Source organism: Rhinolophus sinicus, linkage group LG06 (assembly GCF_036562045.2).
Source record: "Rhinolophus sinicus isolate RSC01 linkage group LG06, ASM3656204v1, whole genome shotgun sequence".
Lineage (NCBI taxonomy): Eukaryota > Metazoa > Chordata > Mammalia > Chiroptera > Rhinolophidae > Rhinolophus > Rhinolophus sinicus.
The window spans coordinates 113,410,120-113,425,276 of record NC_133756.1 but is presented as its reverse complement, the minus strand read 5'-3'; the positions used below and the strand labels follow the sequence as shown (position 1 = coordinate 113,425,276).

Sequence of the window (15,157 nt, the reverse complement as noted above, 5' to 3'; positions counted from 1 at the left end):
ACTACCATATTTGCCTGTGATATCAGATAGCATTGTCTCACTTGCAAAATGAATATTTAAAAGAGAAATGCTATAGGAACAAACCGAGTTTATTATCATATAGTAGCAAAGAGTAAGTTCTATGGAATGAGTATCTATATCAACTCCTATAATAAGATTTTCTCTTTTAATCCCCAAAAAGATTAAAAATATATTGCCAAGATATCTAAAAGAAAAACATCATATGTAGACATCCATATAAATTCCAATTTCTAAGTCAAAATTAAAATGTATATGTATTGTACTTCCAATGAGTCTCCCATGGTATCTGGCATTATTCAATGAAGTAATTGAGATGCAAACACCAACAGTTCCTCTTGAGTAAGCCATCTAATTTATTACACACTTAAGTCAAGAACAAAATTCCTCCTGTTGTATTGCTTCTCAGCTAAGTTACACAGATACATAAGGAGCATAGATCCACAGAACATCTGAATTATTTATTAGGAAAGAAACTAGACTTCCATTGGTTTATGATAAAATTTGTGACTTTGTAATTATGGTTATTTCACCTTGAATGCTACATGAATAACAACAACAACAACAAAAATGCTACCTGCCAATAAAATTATTAAGCCAACTTTCAAAATCACTTAGTTCAAAATTAACTCCCAGATTAAATTAAACTTGATTATTAAATGTGCATGCTATGATATTGGGAAACCTAATATTTTGACAAAAGTTAATTACTTTGGTAAATAAAAGAAACTAAATACTCCACCCTATTCAAATCCTAGAACAAGAATGACTCATTCATTTCCATATTTCTAAGGCATATATGAGAATGAATTTCACAGATGGTCCATATTTTTTCATCGAGTGCTAAGAATTTAAAATATATAAAATCTAAGCAAATTAAATTGTTCATAGAAATTAACAATCCATAGTTTCTCTCACATTAGTTTCTCTACTTTTCTTTCCTTTATTCATATGGACCCTTGTTTTCCTTTAAAATATAATTCAAGACAACACAAACATCACACATTCTCCAAGTCATTTAATTCACTTATCTTTTGCCATTTTGCAAATTGAGCTATTTCACCTTTCATGTCATAAAGTGAGAGAATGAAAGATAAAATATTCTAGCTACTTTATCTGCAGGAAGAGAATAGAATATTCCAACCCCCATAAGTCACAGTTTTAGTTTCTAGATTTGAAAACCACCATACCAGAATATCTGCTTTTTAAAACTGCATGATATTAAGAAATGCGGTGTCACTCACCAGTCAGTTTACATTTTGGCACCGATCTCTGAACAAAATCAACACTGAAATAAAAAATAATAATAATAATAATTAAATTATAGAAGAAAAACTATAAAAACTGAGTTTTTATAGTAAATATAGAAATCAAACTGTTGAAACTACATTAACATAGCTACAATTTAAATGTATGGGATTTAGCCAAAATGCACTTCGATGACAATAATGAGTATCGATTCTCCATAGACAGGTAAATCTGTACAAACTGATCCTAAAACTTTATGGCAGGGAAGTAAATTCAGTAAATTCTTCAAAGGCATCAACTAGGGTTAAAATACATCTAGGATAAAAATGGTTCCAGTTGGAGTTTACACCTACTTAGTTGTCTAAACAGATGTGATAAAAAAAAAATAGAGATGCCATATTGTAGCCTCTATTATAACATGGGGATTGACAAACTTCTTTAAAGAGACAGCAAATATTTTAGGCTTTACAGACATGCAATCTCTTTCTCAACTACTGAACTCTATGTACACAAAGAGGTATGTCTGTGCTCCAATTAAACTTTATTGACATAATCAGCCAGCTGGCAAGGATTGTGTCCCCCAGAACAGTTTGATAACTCCTGATTAACACACAGAGTTCCAACTCAGAAATATCAATCCTAACATGCGGCAGACAATGAAATACAGAAAATCACAGGGACTGAATAATTAGTGCCCTTTAGCTTCAGAATGAGCTATGTGATTTCAAACCACCCTTTAAAAACCTGTGGCATTCTTAGCCCCAGAAATATGATATATGAGACTCAAAGAGAGTAATTATTTGTAATACTTACTAAAAAATATTAAATAGTAAAAATATATCACACATATAAAGTTGATACCTAAATAGGTGATAATACATAGGAAATTTCATATTTTTAAAAGAATGAAGATGACTATTTGTTGATGTTTATTTATGTTTCTTTAAAAAAATTATGCTAAATGACAGCAAGATACCTGGGACCTTACTTTTACTCATAGATCAGCGAGTTCAAACCCTAAATGAGGAAGACCAATAGATTGTAATCAGCTAGAAAGATTCATCAGGCCAGCTTTATAATCCTTGGAAAATTGCTTGAAAAGATGAGTTTAGAAAGTATTGTTCCAGAGAAGGGACTGATGTAGGTCTGGAAGGCAGCGGTAAGAGGCTCTCTCGAACAGTCTCATTATTTGATCATCAGTTAACAAATATATAATGTTGCTAGAAACAAGGAGACCGACTGAATTGCCAACACACTCAGCTATTCAGTCAGAAACTAATTTTTATTCTTTTTGGCAATATGGGATCAACTAAAAACTTGGAAACAGATTATGCAGAAAAAAAACAATTATATTTGTGACAGAAGGGGTTGGTAACGAGAATTCTTGCCATTGTTTCATAGTTAAAACTGTTATTTATTTTTAAATTTTTGAAAGTGTCTCTGTGTGGTAGACCTAAAAAGGAATTTCAAAATTTAGTAAACACCTACCCAGATCCCTACACCTGTACACCCATGCCATGAGGGCATTTTCCGTTTTGAATGACTGGCTTGTCCCAGTAACTTTATCCTAGACTCAAAGAATGCCTCTACTTGTCAGAGCAAATAAGGATAAAGGAAGCACCTTTAACAAATATAAATAATGAATTTCTTGTTCTCTTCATTCATGTGATTCCCAGTTATGGGTTCACTGTGTCCCCTCAAAATCCATATGTTGGAATACCTCAGAATGTATTTGGAGATAAGGCCTCTATAGAAGTAATTAAGGTTAAATGAGGTTATTAGAGTGGGCCCTTTTCCAATATGACTGGTGTCCTTATAAGAAGAAAAAATTCAGAAACAGACATGAGCACACACAAAGGAAAACCATATGAAGACACTACCGCCATCTACAACCCAAGGAGAGAGGTCTCAGAAGAAGTCACCCCGCCAACAACTTGACCTCAGACTTCTTGCCCAAGAACTGTGAGGAAACAAATTTCTGTTGTTTAAAGCCAACCAATCTGTGGTACTTTGTTATGGCAGCCTTAGCAAACTAATATACTCCTTCACTCCCATGCCCACACATAATACGAATCAAGGAATGGCAGCAGCAAAACAGACTTTCCCTGCTCCCTGAAATCTAGCTAAAAGCCAACCTATCCCCACCCCCACCCAACCTCCACCAACTACAGTGACTGCTAGCAATTAGAGAAGTGATTCTGTCACATGCTTAGAGTGAAGCAAGAATAAACGGCTGCAGGTGGAGAGGGGAAGGAGGATAGCTCATTGTGAATGGCAGTTCTCCATTTTAAGAAAAGCTATAAATGGATCCAGAAAATGTAGTTTGAATCCATGTGGTCAGAAAATATACATTGTCCCTTTTTTGGTATACTCCCAGTTCTTGGCTACACTCCAGAGGCCAGATGTTGCAATCCAAATTAACCATGAAACTGTCAAAAATGAAAGTTATTTCCTAAGACCTTGACAATCTGCTCATCATTTCAGAGAAAATTAAGGCTGTTAAATATTAATTTTCTCAGTCACAAAAGTAATGATTTGTAGATCTTGCATTCATTACAAAATAACATTGGTGTTTGTTTAAAGATTATACACTGTGGAAACCCACCTCAGTGGGTAGTTCATTCATTCATTCAACAAATGTTTATAGATTGCCTGCTATGTTCCAGACATGTTTCTTGCTGCTTAGGACACAGCACTGGACACACAGACTGAACCTGCCTCTTTGAGTTTATATTTTAATACTGGGTGATGGGCAATGAACAATAATCATAATAGGTAATTAATTATATTACATAATATATGGGATCTCTGGTCCCAGTCCCCGCACAAGAACACAGGATATGGTGAGGCCAAAAAGGAACACCAATGGAGCCACAGATAGGGGAGTCATACCACTATAGTCACGCTGGCGGCTGGGTTGGAGACACAGGAAGCAGGAGCCACACAATCCGCAATCTGCTGTCCACTTATCTGCCAACCAACCAACAACCAAGCCCCTAGTGTAGCCATGGCAGTTATATCAGTGACTAATGGCTAACCGGTAACAGCTGATGGCCAACTAGTCACAGTTAATGGCCAACTAGTCACAGTTGATGGCCATCTACTACCCAACCTAGCACCTTTCCAGATGAGACCGAGAGCCTGGAAACTGCTCTCTGGGACTCTATCCCCACAATATAAGATTTAAAGTGTTAGGCAGAAAAGAAAAATGTATAGCAGGGTAAGGTGATTGCAGATTGCAGGATAGAAGTTGACATGGAGAATGGAAGGAGGCAGTTTGTGATTTTAAATTGGGTGTTCAAGACAGGCTCACTGACATTGGGGCAAACAACTGAAAGAGATAAGGGAGGTAAACAGAAGGTTATTTCTGTAAAGACTGCTCCAGAGAGGGGATTCTACTACAAAGGCAGGTTTTTTAGGACTGACGACTGCCTGACTTTTTGAGAGAAAAAAACACACACAAAAAAACACAACAACTAGTGTGATTGGGGTAGAGTGGATGTAAGAGAAAGTAGTTGGAGATGGAGCCAAATAAGGGTGTGTGTGGTGGTGTGGGGGGGAGGGGGGAAGGGCAGGTTAGGAGGGCCTTGCCCTTGCAGGCCATTGAAAAGAAATTGGATTTTACTTCAAGTATAATGGGGAGCCACTGCAGGATTTTGAGCAAACATCAATCCTTATTAAAAGGGTCATTCTGGCTGCTCTATTAAGCATAGATTCCGTTTCAAGCAAGGTGTAATCAGGGAGATGAGTAAGAAGGTTATTGCAGTAATCCTGGTGAAAGATGGTGGTGGCTAGGACCATGGTAGTAGTGATGGAAATGGTGAGAAGCAACTGATCACTGATGTATCTTACATATTTTAGAGACCTGAAAATATCCTAGCATAGTAGATATGGATGCTGAAAGAACGAGGAGAAAGGTTAGGTTAGTATGTGAATTCTTTCAATGGCGTTTCTGTTTTATATAACAGATGTATGTATGGCATGATAGAAAATGAGCTTTGAAAAAGGCAAATCCGGGGTTGATTTCTGGCCCTACTATGCAGTAGGCATTTCCTTTGACAAAGCAGTACTGTGGTTAAGAGCTCAGGTCTGAAGTCTTGTGATGCTTCATGTGAATGCTGGCTTTTTCCCTTTCTGAGTACCTGAGCAATTTATTTTGACCCTCTAACCCTCAGGATCCTCATTACATAATTGGAATTTAAAAAAAGCATAATTACCACAGATAAAGACGTGGGGGAGGGAAAAAGAAAGAATGATATCTGTTAAGACCTATTAAATAGCATCAGCTCAGTGCCAACGAATAGCAGGTGTGGTAGATTGAATTAAGGGCTCCACTTCTCCCTTCCTCCCTGTAGCTAAGCCCTTTGCTATGCAGTTTTGCAGTGGCTCCTTCTAAAGAGTAGGAGTATATCCCAAAAACTTGGGCTGAGCTCTGTAACTTACTTTGGTCCGTAGAATAAGGTAGAAATGACAGTGTGATGATTCCAAGCCTAGTCCTCATGAGGCCTTGGGTATTTCTGCTTTTCCATCCGTGCATCTGTCCTGGCCCTGGATTGCCCAGAAGATGAGAGCTGCGTGCGGGAGAGCCCCTTCCTCTGACCCACCCACCTGTACCCAGAAGTACATCAGCCTGGCTACCTCACCCAGAAGTAAAGCTGCTCAGCTGAGCCTAGAGGGTCCTCACCCAGCTGGGAGACATGTGAGTGAGAATAAATGGTGTTTTCTTTTCAGTCACTGAGTTTGGGGATGCTTTGTGGTACAGCAATTGCTCAATGACACAGTAGGCATTAAATATCCCTAGTGTATTTCCTTAGGATATAAATTAAAACACAACAAAACAAAAACAAATAACTTTTACCAACCCACCCCCTCAAACAAACAAACCTATGTCAACTGAATCACTTCCCTTTGCTTTATAGCTTTTGATGCTGTACTACTGAAAATACATTGGGAGGTAAAGACACAGGTCAAATTCTACAAAACAGAACGCCAAATTTTACATTAAGCCATCCCAAGAATCACTTAACCTCCCCCTCCTGAAGTTACAGAGTGCCTTAGAGAGTTTGGTAAGTGCTAGAAAGCTTTAAATGGGATTGCAAGCCAGAGCCAGTGAGTTTGAGCAATACACTTGACTATATTAGAGCACTCTCTCTTAGTCATTTTAAACATAATGGGGAAATGGGATGCTTTAAGTTAATTCTTTCTAAATGAAATATCCCTTTAAAAAAGATAAAAGATTCGTGTGTGTGTGTGTGTGTGTGTGTGTGTGTGTGTGTGTGGAGGGGTGTTATATTGCTGTCACTGAGGCTACTACAATATTTTAAATAATTGTTAAGTGACATGTACATCTATCTTCATTATTTGTGTACATTTCTTTACTAGTTAAAATATACTTGTAACCCCAAAGTCAACATTTGTGACTTTTTTGCAGTCATTTGTAGACATATGAAGAATGGCAAAAATTTTGAGTCACCTAGCCTGCATGTTGGTTCCCAGCTGTGGTGCAACGAGGTGAAGCTCTGCCTTCTTTCTCAGAGCTCATACTGGAAACAAATGTGTCCTTTTATGGTCTATTCAGTACCATGTTTTTTCTCATTTGTGTGCTGTTCATTGGTGATTTCACTATTTATGATGGCCCCCAAGTGTAGTGCTAAAGTGCTGTGAAGTGTTCTATGCACTAGAAGGCTGTGACATGCTTTATGGAGAAAATATTATTAGGTTCGTGCAAAACTAATTACAGTTTTTGCAATTATTTTTAACCTGTTAAACCACAATGACTTTTGCACCACCTATAATATATGTGTTTGACAAGCTTTGCTCAGGTATGATGTTTAGTGCTGTTGGCTGTGGTTTCAATGTTAATGAATCAACACTATATACTAAATAAGACGTCTTCACATATAACACAAGGTTGTGTACGGATAGGTTGACTACAGTGTGACCAGAAAGTCAAAAGAACTTAATCCTGTATCTCACCTAGGAACAGTGGTTAGTATTTGCTAGTTTAGAATTTGTGGCAACTTTATAGAACTACCACAAATAATGGGAACTGACTGTGTGTATTTATGTGTATACATATATCCGTGTATCTCTCTATAACATACATCTCCCTTACTGTTGTTTTACCTATATCCCCCAATAGTTCCAATCACCAAACAATTCTTTACAGAAATAAGCCACTGTTTGTGCTAAGGCAAACCTACGATCTTTCATGAGAAGATGATGATGGACAATATTCCTAATTGTGTTAGTCATTCCGGGCCTTTATCTTTTTAGACTTCTTAGATTGTAACATTTAAACGATTGAGATTGTTACTATGAGATTCAGTAGAGGAAAAAAAAACAAACAAAAAGAAAAAACAAAAAACAAGAAGACTGAAGGAATAGCCTGCCCCAAACTCATAAAACAGCCTTTTAAAAATAATATTTCTATGTCAAACATCTCACTAAAATGAGGATTATGGAAATAGTTAATGAGAAGTATCAGGAGCAACTGTTTACCCCTAAAATAGCCATTTCCTCAGCAAATTTCCCTTTTATTTTTGAACTCATAGTATCTTCTGGATATCTCATTATTGTATTTAAACTCCACTGAAATAATCATTTTATCTTTCTTTTGCCTTTGACCTTTCCTCAACTCCTAGCCCAGTGTCTGCCACATAAGCCCATAAGCCCATAAGCCCAGTGTCTGCCACGTAAGTTCAGGCACATAGTGCACTATAATTATGGACCATTTAGTGATGTCACACTACACTGGGGCTTCACATGAATTTTATATGTGTGTACATGTGTGTGCATAATTTATAATATTTAAAATGTTGTGTTTATCTCAGTACAAAGTACCCCAAACCAAATATTTTGCCTCACACTCCCTAGGAATTTCTTTTTTAAAATGTTGAATCTTCACTTCAGTTTAAGCTAAGACCAGCTGTTGGAGAAGGTTCTCAAGAGAACATGAGTTCCTATTGAGCTGGGTCTGGACAATTGGAGGCTTCTTATCCCCATCTCCATCCTTGGAATGTACATTTTGCCCACTGTTCCCACAACCAGAGGCATTTCAAAGAGACAACCTCGAAAAAGTAATGTGTCGGTGAGACTATCTAGACTGTACATGTTATTAAACCCTGTTAAGGCCTCTATATAAACTTTTAAGATTCTGGTGGGAGAGTACAGAGATCTACTTGTCTTTTCACCTTCAAGGACAAGCCTCAGTATGTAAGTTACTGTGCTTATTAAAACTGCCACCTACAAATGTGAAGTGGTTTGTCTCTTTCTTTGGTATCTCCTTGTCTGTCATGTTTGGGAGCCAGTTTGCAAACCAATACCAGTGTAATGGAAAGAGCATGATCTTTGGTTAAATAGGTGTTCACATTCTTGTTCTGCCACTTTCTGACTGTGGAATGTCCAAAATACTACAAAACTTTTCTAATCTTCAGTTTCTTTATATGTAAAATAGGTAGTAGAATAAAACCACTCATTAGCTAGCTCTAACGATTGCACTAGATCTTACATGTGAAAATGCCTGGCACATAGTATCCACTTCATACATGTTAGTTTTTTTTTCCCCTCTAAAATCTCACTTATGTGCATATCTTCAAATAGTTAAATGATAAGTGTGCTTCTCATAGAGATTATTGTTTTACTTTTCAGAAATCCAGGACTCTGGATGCAGCTGGAGGGCTGTGTATTAACAAAAAATGTCTCTGCTATAGGCAATAATTTTAATGTTAATTAACTCCATCTGGAAGGAAAAGCAGGTGTTGAAATTGATCACTTAAGTACAGAAAGCAAAGGCTGTTTACTAAATTCTCCCTAAATTAATTTGGCTGAGCTTGTGGTTAAATTGCTTTCAAGTCATTTTTCTATAAATGCCTTATACCAAATGCTGGAATTGGAAAAAGAAGTAGACCAAGCAGATTTTAATGAAATGTAACAAATGGGACTGAAAGGTCACATAAACATAAAAATTACATTTTAAAAATGAAAAAAAAAAAAAAAATGCAACAGTTAGTCTTGCTTCAAGAGCAGGTGGGATTTGAGCAAACACCTAAGGCATTTCTCACGTGTTGTTCACAAATCACCTGAATCAAATTAAAGTGGGAGTGCTAGAAAAGGTAGTCCTGGGCTCTCTGCCAAACTTAGAGTCCGATGTGCCAGCAAGGCCTAGGAATCTGCAACCATTTAGGTGATTTTTATTCTTACTCAAATGTAAGAGACATTGACCTAAGGATGGAGAAACACCAAATCACACGCTAGTAATACAGGGCCCTAGAAAGATGATACATTAGGATAATGGTTGTCTCAGAAGGGCAAAGATAACAGAGTAGCTTAGAAAATATCATTAACAATCTGGATGCCAAAAATCAAATCTGTATTTACCATTTAGGAAAATACTGATATAATGATTGTGTTCATTTAATCTTTTTGCCTTCTGTCATTACCTAACTTTTCCATCAAAAGCCCATATTCCTTCAACTTCTTTCCAAGGTCTTCCACGATCTGATTTGATTTGTCCATTTCACTCCACAATGTGGTCTCCAAAACAGCAGCATCAGCATCTCCCAGACTTACAGATCAGAAACTCTAGGGTTGGAGCCCAGCAATCTGTTTTAACAAGGCCTCCAGGTGATTCTGAGTCACACTCAAGTTTGGAAACTATGCATCCTTCATGGCTTGTCATGACTCATCAGGCTTGAGTCAAATGCTATGAACAAGGCATTAGGAATAAGACCGCAATGTAGAAAACCTAACTGGGTCTCCTATTTCCCTGTTAGATAGCAAAGAGATTGCTAGAATCTTCTAATGTATCCAACTGTCGAGGAACCAACACTTACTGAGTATTTACTACATGTCAGTTACTCTTCTGAGTGCTTTACATTTATTACGTAATTAATCCTTGCTACAACCTAAGGTTACATGTTTGATGATTATCATCATTTTATTTGATATTGAAGCACAGCGAGGCTAAGCAACAATGCCAAAGCCACATAGCAGGTAAGGGATGGAACCGGAAATTGAACTCAGACAGTGTCTTTAGAGCTCATGTTCTTCACCATTCTACAAACTGCTTTCATGAAATGTTAGCGATTCTCAAAAACCACCTGAAGAATTTTTAGCCTTGAGCAAGACAAACACAATGTCCAAACTTAGCAAAAGAGTAGGGCTGAATAGCCCTGAGTATTTCCACGATCAAAAGTAAAGATCTTTTGACATGAGCATAACTTTGTTCCTGCCTTTTTTTAATCACCTCAAAATCTGCTTATCCTTAATTTCTATTAAAATTACTAGAAACGCCTTTTAATTGTGTGAACTTGAAGCAAAGTGTAGCAGAGCCAAGTTTCCTCATGTATAGACTGAAAATAATATTATTTAACCTTAGAGAAATAGTATGAAATGCAAGTATCTATGTGAAAGTGCATTTTAAACTTTAAAACACTAAATTCATGCTTGTAATGTGATGTCATAGTATTTTTCATATCCAGGATTTATTAAGTGGTGAGTGTATCTTTTATCTAACCTCTTATATCACAATTAGCACTGTCTTTACAGTCTGGTTGCATAAAGTATTTTTGTTTTAGCAACTCACTCACCCTCCACCCTACTGTAAAACAACATTATTTCACACTTTCCTTCCCATACGATTAACTTTAGTTGCTTTCTGGAAAGCCATATTCTTTCGTAGAAATTCTTTATTCTTTCCTAGAAATTCAATTTACTTAGGTCTGACGTGGGATTCAGGACACTATATGTTTTAAGAAATATCCCAAGTGATTGTTATGATGAACTTAGTGGGAAAGCTATAGTAAATATTACAATTCTTCTGGAGATTTAAAAACAAAGTGATTTGTGTACGTCACTTTCTCAAGCCAGAAATGGCACACAACGCTCTTCCTTAGTTCGTTGGCCAAGAGAGTCAAATGATCCAGGCAAAATGAAAATGCAGACTGACAAATGGAGTATTTTGCACGCTTTACTATCTCTGCCTTAGTCTACTTTAAGTTCATTGAGTACTATAAATAAATAATAATCAATCTTCAAGCAATTTACAGATACCCAGTAATCTGGGAAGAAGAGAAGCTCTAATAGAATTGGTCTCTAACCCCAAGACTTTAAAATTTACTTAAGACTGTAGTAGAGTAAATCATTAAATTACAAAGAGTATGCATTAGAGAACTAAATTGTGTGATTCATGTTTTGATTGCAAAAAGTGGACATATTTATTAAAGCAGAGCTTCATGAAAGAAATTGGATAAATTAGGACTGTAAAATTTAGAAAAAAAAAGGAACTATACAGGTTATATCTTAAAACTTATTTGAAGGAATCACCATGAGAAAAACACAAGCCATGATTGTATAATAACACATAGGATAAATCATGGAATTGAGTGCATGATTCAGGAACATACAATATGACCCACAGAAAGAAAAAGAAACCAGTATTTTTAAGAACCTTAAATATGCAAGGATTCTGCTAGTGCTTTACCTGTATTATCTCTGGTTTATCATCACCAGACACCATCCAAGGCAAGCATTATTCTTAATTTACAGATGAAATCAGAAATGGGAAGCAACTAGTCTAACATCATACAATCAGTAAATAGCAAAACAAAAATGCAAGCAGTGACTGAGCACAATGTTACATATGGAGATGTGTATATTTTCCTCATGTTCCGTGACGTTATGCTAATCTAGGGTTCCCTTCACTAAAACACCACCTATATAGAAGAGACAGAATACTTGTGTGACATTATACTAGTAATTTTTAATGAAGTCATAATATATTCACAGCCATACTCAGTAAGCCTGTGATAACTTTATGTATAACATTCTTGTACTACAGGGCAATGGACATATAAAACAAATAGACAAGATCACTGAGGCATATTCCATTGAACAGTCTTTTTCTGCCTTTTCCTTCTACAATGCAGAAGAATTGGCAGGTCATTAGCAGCTCATTAGCAACATTGATAAACCATGTGACAAAAACAAATGCTGTGGGAACAGAAGGGACAGCGCTTCCTAATGAATATGAAATAGAAAATAGGATAAAAGCAAATTGCTGAAACTAACTTCTTATAGATCTCTACATGATCCTTATTGTATTTTATGTTTCCTTTTTCATTCATTCAAATATTTATTAATCACCGTCTTCAAGGCAATGTGGTAATTTGGGGATGAAAAATACAATTCTTGCCTTCAAGAAACTAATGATATAGCAAGATGATTAAATAATTTATACATTTCCTTTTTGCAAACTATCTTCATGAAGCCAGAATATATCTATATATATATTTTTTAGTTAAAAGTTGGCATTGCATTAATGTATTCAAACAGTCATCAGACCATACATTTGCTGGTTATATTGCTATTAAAGTAGGCATGATATCTATGGCTAAGAAACTAGGGGGGAAAACTGATGTGTATAAATATTGGATGTGATAGATTGACTTGAAATGTTTTAAGTATGCATGAAAAGCTGAACTGCTATTTTTTCCAATTAAAAGCATTAAGTTATGCTCCACTTTTGTTCAAAGAAAATTCTAACTCCTTAAAATGGTTCGCCAGGTCTTGAGTGATTTTTCCACTGCTCCTATGTACTATCCTAATCTATCCATGGGTCTCAAAATGTGCCACACTATGTCATACCTGTGTTACTCCCTTTACCTTGAATGGCCTTCATCCATCCTGCTAACTCATTTTATCTTTACAGTTTCTTCTCACACTTGAAGATGCAGGTAACATCATAAAATATAGAAAACCTGCCTTAAACTTGAGCCAGATTCGCCATACTTCTTGTCTACCTATTCTGAACTCATCACACCATTTGAATGATACCTTGTCTTCTGTTTTTCTCTTTGGCCTTTGGGCTTCTTGAGAGCAGAGGTTGCAACTTTTCATCTCTGTATCTTTGCTGGTTGATATGGGGCAGGGGCATAGTATGAACTTAATAAATATTTGAATGGTGAAGTTAACAAGTGTGTGCTATTCCAATTCAAATCTACAATGAAAATATGTTATATGAATGCTGGGTCAGTGGGTATCAGGGTCACAGGAGACTGCTTTAAGCTATAGACGTAGTTACAAAAATATACACATATAAATATTTTTTCTCTTAAAAGAACAAACCCAGCTATTTTAATTAAGTAGTTAAGTGTATTATGTTATAAAACAAAGCTTTAAAAAATAAACGTAAATTCATCACTCCCTCTTTGCACAATTTGTACCTGTTATAATCATAGTTTAGCAACATGATTATATCAAGGAGACCATATTAGAATCACATAATACTTAAAATTCTCCTCTTGAACAGATAGTAGCTATTAACATTGTGTGAGTTTTCTTTACAATCTGCCTTTGCAAAAGATCTAACACTTAAAAAGACTGTAACATTTTTCCCTGAACTTTTTAAACTGCAAACAAAAGGGAAAAAAAACAGGTTCAGACAGCTAGAATATGAATGCAACTTAACAACTAAGCCTAACATACTTGTGAAGCAAATAAGAAATTGATCCATGAAAATGAGTGATGATTCATGAAAAGTCAGCCTGAGTACCACAGTAAGAAACGGTATTCTTACCTCCTACTTCAATGTTCTCCCCACTAAATTTCCTTTTAATTCACTTTATCCTGAGAGTAATTTTCTTCCCAGAATTGGAAGGTACCTGTAACTATAGGATTCAGGCCAATTGATGTAAAAACAATTGTTTTACATCTAATATAAAATGTCAATTAACTAGCAGCTTTTGACACATCCTTCAACTTCAAATTCAACTTTCAACTATTTTTTAATGATACATAAAAAGACCCAAAAAAAGTGACAAAATGAGGAAACAGGTGGTATGAATTTGATAGTTTAGTGGCCAACTTATACTTTGCCTCATGAAAGAGATTAACCCCTCTTGCAGAAAAAAAGAAAGAAAGATTTCATTTTAGTGTTCCATTAGCTTAGCGACTCAGGGTCTATTAAAATCAGAAAACTGTTGGTGTTGGTTTTGAGTGACAGAAAAGAGAGCAGTAGGAAATGAGAGATGAGTCCACCTTAGTCTTGCAGAGCAACACCAGATGAATTTCTATGGTAGCTGCACATAGCTAATTGCCTTCCAGATGTTAAAGTGAGACAGGGTTCCATAAGATTTAAAATGTTTGGGTTTAAGATTTAAGAGTAATCCTTAGACCCTATCTGTTGGGAAACTTGAAGTGAATATATCTCTATCATTGGCTTTAACTGGGAGTAAAAGATGAAAAAAAAAAAAAAAAAAACTGTTTGGAATAAATTTTAAAATTTAAAAGGATGTGTATTCTAAGAAAATCAATATAAACTTTAAGAAAAATAGGCACTTTCAATAGATGGGAAAATTAGATATATTAACTTTTGGAAACAGAATAAGAAAAGCAAAGATGAAAAAGAGGTTGAAAGAAAAGGACAATAATTTTCTACTTTTAAAAATCCCCTAAAATATAGCCTACAGCAGCAAACTTATTTGAAAGAGAGTACATGAAGTATAAAATTATATTACCAGTGTCAGGTAAGCCAACCTAAACCTACAGGAAATATAGGCAATAGCACCAAGAACTGAGAAGTCTCTTGAGAATACAAAAGGAAAACTAAAGTGTGACAAAGATTAAAGTAAAGAGAAAGATAGTAGACATAGAAGATGGAATAAAACGTCAAATGTTGAAATCTTAGGATTTCAGGAGAAATTTTAAAAATCTCATGATATAATAAACAGTGACTATATTGGAGCAATTTCTCAGGAAGTGAAAATAAGAACATCTTCAAACTTTTCAGGCAAAAATTAAATAGAAATGTACCATACCAGGTCAGCATGACCAGCGGCTAGACATGGCTCTCTTGGGCAGATCCCCCAGTGGCCTGTTGGGCCCAGTCACT

General features: G+C 35.9%; 1 long non-coding RNA gene across 2 annotated transcripts in view; it reads right to left on the bottom strand.

The window, feature by feature from the left end:
- LOC141572435 (uncharacterized) overlaps positions 1-15,157 on the bottom strand; it is a 1,196,122-nt gene that overhangs the window by 847,001 nt on the left and 333,964 nt on the right. For both annotated transcript variants that reach the window (XR_012497796.1, XR_012497795.1), the window contains one exon: positions 1,263-1,306. This is a non-coding gene — a long non-coding RNA (uncharacterized LOC141572435). The remainder of the gene's footprint in view (positions 1-1,262; positions 1,307-15,157) is intronic.